This window comes from Suricata suricatta, chromosome 7, assembly GCF_006229205.1.
Source record: "Suricata suricatta isolate VVHF042 chromosome 7, meerkat_22Aug2017_6uvM2_HiC, whole genome shotgun sequence".
NCBI classification, from domain to species: Eukaryota; Metazoa; Chordata; class Mammalia; order Carnivora; family Herpestidae; genus Suricata; species Suricata suricatta.
Genome location: NC_043706.1, coordinates 44996337 through 45002866, shown reverse-complemented (window position 1 = coordinate 45002866; position 6530 = coordinate 44996337). Strand labels below are relative to the sequence as shown.

Here is a 6530-nt window from a genome sequence, read left to right as displayed (position 1 = left end):
CAGTGTATATCATGTGCTCTTGATTTCGTGGATATTCCCATGATTCATCACTTGTATACAACACCAAGTGCTCATCCCAATAAGTGCCCTCTTCAATGCCCAACTCCCATTTTTCCCTCTTCCCCACCCCCTCAACCAACCCTCAGTTTGTTCTCTGTATTTAAAATACAAAGAGTCTCATGGATTTGCCTCCTTCTCTATTTGAAACTATCCCCCCGCTTCCCTCATGATCTTCTGTTAGTTTCTCAAGTTCCATATATGAATGAAAATATATCACTTTCCCTGAATGACTTATTTCAATTAGCATACTACCCTCCAGTTCCATCCATGTTGCTACAAATGGCAGGATTTCATTCCTTCTTATTGCCAAATAGTATTCCATTGCATATATAAGCCATATCTTCTTTATCCATTGATCTGTTGATGGAACATTTGGGCTCTTTCCATAATTTTTCTGTTGTTGAAAGCACTGCTGTAAACATTGGGGTACAAGTGCCTCTATGAATCAGCACTCCTATATTCTTTGGATAAATTTCTCATAGTGCTATTGCTGGGTCATGGGGTGGTACTATTTTTAATTTTTTGAGGAACCTCCATACTGTTTTCCAGAGCAGCTGCACCAGTTTGCATCCCCACCAACAGTACAATAGTGTTCCCATTCTCCACATCCTCGCCAGCATCTATAGTCTCCTGATTTATTCATTTTAGCCACTCTGACTGGTGTGAGGTGGTATCTCAGTGTGACTTCGATTTGTATTTCCCTGACGATAAGTGATGTTGAGTATCTTTTCATGTGTCTGTTGGCCATCTGGATGTCTTATTTGGAAAAGTGTCTATTCATGTCTTCTGCCTATTTCTTCACTGGATTATTATTATTTGGGGGGGGTTGTTGAGTTTTATAAGTTCTTTATAGATTGGGTATACTAACTCTTTATCCAGTATGTCATCTGCAAATATCTTCTCCCATTCTGTTGGTTGCCTTTTAGTTTATTATATCCTTTGCAGTGCAGAAGCTTTTAATCTTGATAAGATTCCAATAGTTTATTTTGCGTTTATTTCCCTTACTTTTGGAGACACGTCAAGTAAGAAGTTGCTGGGATGAGGTCAAAGAGGTTGTTGCCTGTTTTTTCCTCTAGGGTTTGGATAATTTCCTGTTTCACATTTAGGTCTTTTATCCATTTTGAGTTTATCTTTGTGTATGATGTAAGAAAGTGGTCTAGTTTCATTCTTCTGCATGTTTATGTCCAGTTCTCCCAGTACCATTAGCCTACGAGACTTTTTTCTATTGGATATTCTTTCTGGATTTGTCAAAGATGAATTGGCCATACATCTGTGGGTCCAATTCTGGGTTCTGTATTCTATTCCATTGGTCTATGTGTTTGTTTTTGTGGCAATACCATACTGTCTTGATGATCACAGCTTTGTGGTGGAGGCTAACATCCAGGATTGTGATGTCTCCCACTTTGGTTTTCTTTTTCAAAATTACTTTGGCTATTTGGGGTCTTTTCTGGTTCCATATAAATTTTAGGATTGTTAGGTCTAGCTCTGAGAAGAATGCTGGTGGTATTTTGATTCAGATTGCATTAAATGTATAGATTGCTTTGCCTAGTATTGAGATTTTAATATTATTTGTTATTCCAATCCATGAGCATGGAATGTTTTCCCATTTTTTTATGTCTTCTTCAATTTCTTTCATAAGCTTTCTATAGTTTTCAGCATACAGATATTTTACATATTTGGTTAGTTTTATTCCTAAATATTTTATGGTTCTGTGTGCAATTATAAATGGGATCTATTTTTTGATTTCTCTTTCTGTTGCTTCATTATTGAAATACAACAGATTTCTGAACATTGATTTTAAATCCTGTGACTTTGGTGAATTCATTTATCAGTTCTAGCAGCTTTTTGGTGGAGTCTTTCAGGTTTTCCATGTGGAGTATCATGTTATCTACAAAAAGTGAGAGTTTATTTCTTTGCCAATTTTGATACCTTGTATTTCATTTGGCTGTCTGATTGTTGAGGCTAGGATTTCCACCACTATGTTAAACAGTAGTGATGAGAGTGGACATCTCTGTCATGTTTCTGGTCTCAGGGGGAAAGCTCTCAGTTTTCCCCTATTTGATATTAGCTGTGGGCTTTTTATATATTGATTTTATGATGTTAAGGTATGTTCCCTCTATTCTGACTTTCTTGAGGTTTTTTTTTTTTTTATTAAGAAAGGATGCTGTGTTTTGTCAGATGTTGTTTCTGTATCTATTGGCAGGATCATATGGTTCTTATCCTTTCTTATCCTTTTTTCTGTTAATATATCACATTGATTGATTTCTGAGTATTGAGTTAGCTCTGCAGCCCAGAAATAAATCCCACTTGTTCATGGTAAATAATTCTTTTAATATACTGTCAAATTTGATTTGCTAGTATCTTGATGAGAATGTTTGCATCCTAGTTCATCAGGGATATTGACCTCTAATTCTCCTTTTCAGTGGGATCTCCATCTGGTTTGGGAACCAAGGTAACCCGGGGTTCATAGAATGAGTCCAGAAGCTTTCCTTCCATTTCTTTTTTTTTTTTTTGAAATAGCTACAAAAGGATAGGTATTAAGTCGGCTTTAAATGTTTGATTGAATTGCCCTGAGAAGCCATCTGGCCCAGGACTCTTATTGAGAGATTTTTGATAACTGATTCAATTTCTTTGCTGGTTATGGGTCTGTTCAAATTTTCTATTTCTTCCCATTTGAGTTTTGATAGTGTGTGGGTGTCTAGGAATTTGTCCATTTCTTCCAGGTTGTCCAGTTTCTTGACATGGAACTTTTCATAGTATTCTCTAATAATTGTTTGCGTTCTGTGGTGTTGGTTGTTGTCTCCTGTTTCATGAATGATTTTATCTATTCAGATTCTCTCTTTTCTTTTTGGAAAGTCTGGCTAGTGGTATATCAATTTTGCTTATTTAAAAAAAAAAAAGCCCTCCAGCTCTTATATTCATTGATCTACTCTGGCTTATTTTGTATTCTATACTGTCTATTTTTTCTTTAATCTTTATTATTTTTCTTCTGCTGCTGGCTTTGGGATTTCTTTACTGTTCTTCTCATTAGTTTAGGTGTGTTGGTTAGGTTTTGTATTTGAGATTTTTCTTGTTTCTTGAGAAAGGTCTGGATGAAAATATATCTACCCCTTAGGACTGCCTTTGCTGCTCCCAAAGGGTTTGGACTGTCATGTTTTCCTTTTCATTTGCTTACATAGACTTTTAATTTCTTAATTGCCTGGTTGACTCATTCATTCTTTAGTAGGATGTTCTTTAACCTCTGTGCATTTGAAGACTTTTCAAATTTTTTCTTCTGGTTGATTTCAAGTTTTATAGCGTTGTGATATGAAAATATTCATAGTATGATCTCAGTTATTTTATGTGTGTTGAGGGCTGTTTTGTGACCCAGTATGTAATCTGTCTTGGAGAATGTTTCATGTGTACTTGAGAAGAATGGGTATTCTACTGCTTTGGGATGAAAAGTTCTGAATATATCTTGTCAAGTCCATCTGGTCCAGAGTATCATTCAAGACCGTTGTTTCTTTATTGATTTTTTTGCCTAGATGATCTGTCTTTTGCTATAAGTGGAGTATTAATGTTCCCTGTAATTATACAAAAAGATTGCTTATGTTTGTGATTAATTGATTTATAAATATGGATTTTCCAAGTTGGGGACATAAACATTTACAATTGTTAGCTCTTCTTGATGGATAGACCCCACAACTGTGATATAATGCCCTTCTTCATCTCCTGTTACAGCCTTTAGTTTAGAATCTAGTTTGTCTAATATAGTGGCTATTCCAGCTTTCTTGTGACTTCCAGTATCATGACAGATAGTTCTCCATCCCCTCACTTTCAATCTGAAGGTGTCCTCAGACCTAAAACGAGTCTCATGTAGACAACATATACATGGATCTTAGTTTTTTTTTTTAATCCATTCTGACTCTGTCTTTTGATAGGAACATTTAGTCCACTTACATTCAGAGTTATTTTTGAAAGATATGGATTTAGTGTCATTGTGTTATCTCTAGGTTTCATGCTTCTGGTGATGTCTCTGGTCCTTTGTAGTCTTTGCAGTATTCCACTCACAGAGTCCCCCTTATGATCTCTTGCAGGACTGGTGTCGTGGTCATGAATTCCTTCAGCTTTTGTTTGTCTGGGAAGGCCTTTATCTCTCCTTCTATTCCAAATGACAGCTTTGCTGGATAAAGGATTCTTGGCTGCATATTTCTCCCATTCAGCACATTGAATATTTCCTATCACTCCCTTCTCACCTGCCAAGTTTCAGGGAACAAGTCTGCTACTACCCTTATGTGTCTATCTTTGTAGATTAAAAGACCTGTTTGTCCCTAGATACTTTCAGAATTATCTTTGTATTTTTCCAGTTTCATTATGATATGGTATGATCAAGACCTATTCTTGTTGAATCTGAAGGGAATTCTCTGTGCCTCCTGGATTTGGTTGTCTGCTTCCTTCCCCAGATTAGGGAAGTTTTCAGCTATAATTTCTTCAAGTAAACCTTTTGCCCCTTTCTCTCTGTCTTCTTCTTCTGAGACTCCTATGATATGGATAAAAATATGGGACACTTCTTGAATTTGCATGTCATCCATGTGCAGGAGCTATGCCAATCTTTTCTGTTTAATTCTAATTTTAGTATATGTGCTGCCAAAATGAGCCCTATATATGCTCTTTAGAGACAGGTGCTTTCAACATGTATGTCTTTTAGATAGGTCTTTGGATAAATTCAGTTGCTTATCTTAACTGCTAGAGAATTTCCTGGAAGAAAAACATAAGCAGATACCTAGGCAGTCATCTCGTTCCCTGTTAGTACAGGAAAATCTGTCTCTCTCATTTAATATTTCCCATCTTTTATGTCTTTTGAGATTTCTCTGTCATAGTTGGTCAGTGAGGTTGCATACTAGTGAGAAAAGGCTGCATAGCACCAAGAACATTTATTCAAACTGGAGAAGGCTCTGGAACAGTGTTAAAAAAGGTCTCAGAGAGGACAATTATATAATCAATTGGCTAGTTATATATAAGGGAATTCAGAGGAGAGAAGAGGAACAATGTGAGACCTAGTGATGGAAACCAGAATCCAAGAGAAACCTGGAAGCATTTATACTCTTAACTCTCTTTATTCAAAGCCATATGATATCATCTTTATAAGACAAGCTTTAATGCAGTTGTGAAAAAATTCCCTTATGCCAAGTAGTTTGGTGCAGTATTTCTGAGTTTCATTTTAAAAGTGGAAAACCAAAACATAAATACATGAGTTGTTAGGTGATAATATAAACTAACACATTTCACAATTACATAAAGAAAATTTCCATAAGATATATTTTGTTAGTAGCATATCCATATTGCTGTACGATTTCAGATGTTTTAAGGAGATCCTGATTTCCTTGCAAACTGTGGCCACAGAGCTCCTTAATCAACAAAAATTCATATTAAAGACATTATGTAAAATTGAATATTCCTCATATGTAAATGTGTACTACAAGATTAGGAAAAGATATTGATTATTGCTATGTATCTATGAAAATGCCATTTGACTTTGTCCTCTTTAATAATAGTGTCAGTTGCATGAATGGAGAGGTAAAAAGAATAATATTCAAATATAGAATTGACCTAAAGGAGAAAGAATACCAGTATCCTTTTAAAACTTAGTATTTCAAATTTTTGGTAAACGCTAAGTTGATGGGATTTACCATGTATAAAAATTAAGGCTTGCACTTAGATAAAAATAAAAGCTATTGCCCAGATGACGATGATGGTCTGCCTTCAGTATCCATATTAATGTAGCCAGGAGATTTATTGACCACAAATCCTTTCAAGCCATTATTGAGACAGAACTTGTCAAAACCTACATGTGATTTTGAGACTGCTTTAATAAATGTACACTCACTAGATCAATAAAACTAATTGTTCTTCACTGTTTTGCAGAGGGTAGCCAAATATGGAGCCTTGATTTATATTCAAGGTACATTGTTTTAATACAGCAGGTTACATTTCAATAGTGATGTGTAAGTGTATGAGGAACTGGAGCTATAAAATCTGGAAAAGAGGAAATCAAGAGAACAACTGAGAGTCAGATTCAAATATCTGAAGAACCCTGAGGGAGAGCACACTTGTGTTCTTCTGCTCCAGAGAGCTGAGCGATGACCAGTAATTTGGCAGGAGAGAGACATTTTGTGTAATAAGGAACTGCATGGTAGAGCAGCAAAGTGTGCACTCTCTGGAGCCAGACTGCTTAGGTTTAAATCTAGTCTCCTTTGGGGCACCTGGGTGGCTCAGTCGGTTAAGTATCTGACTTCAGCTCAGGTCATGATCTCACAATCTGTGAGTTCAAGCCCCATATCAGGCTTTGTGCTGACATCTCAGAGTCTGGAGTCTGCTTCAGATTAATATTCTCTGTCTGTCTGTCTGTCTGTCTCTCTCTCTCTCTCTCTCTGTCCCTCCCTTGCTTATGCTCTGTCTGTCTGTCTCTCTCCCTCAGAAATAAACATTTA

The 6530-nt window shown here is 36.2% G+C and overlaps 1 non-coding gene across 1 annotated transcript; it reads right to left on the bottom strand.

The window, feature by feature from the left end:
* Positions 1-4592: 4592 nt before the first annotated feature.
* Positions 4593-4699, bottom strand: LOC115297262. The gene has a single exon (XR_003911364.1). It is a non-coding gene; the product is annotated as a U6 spliceosomal RNA (small nuclear RNA).
* Positions 4700-6530: the final 1831 nt, after the last annotated feature.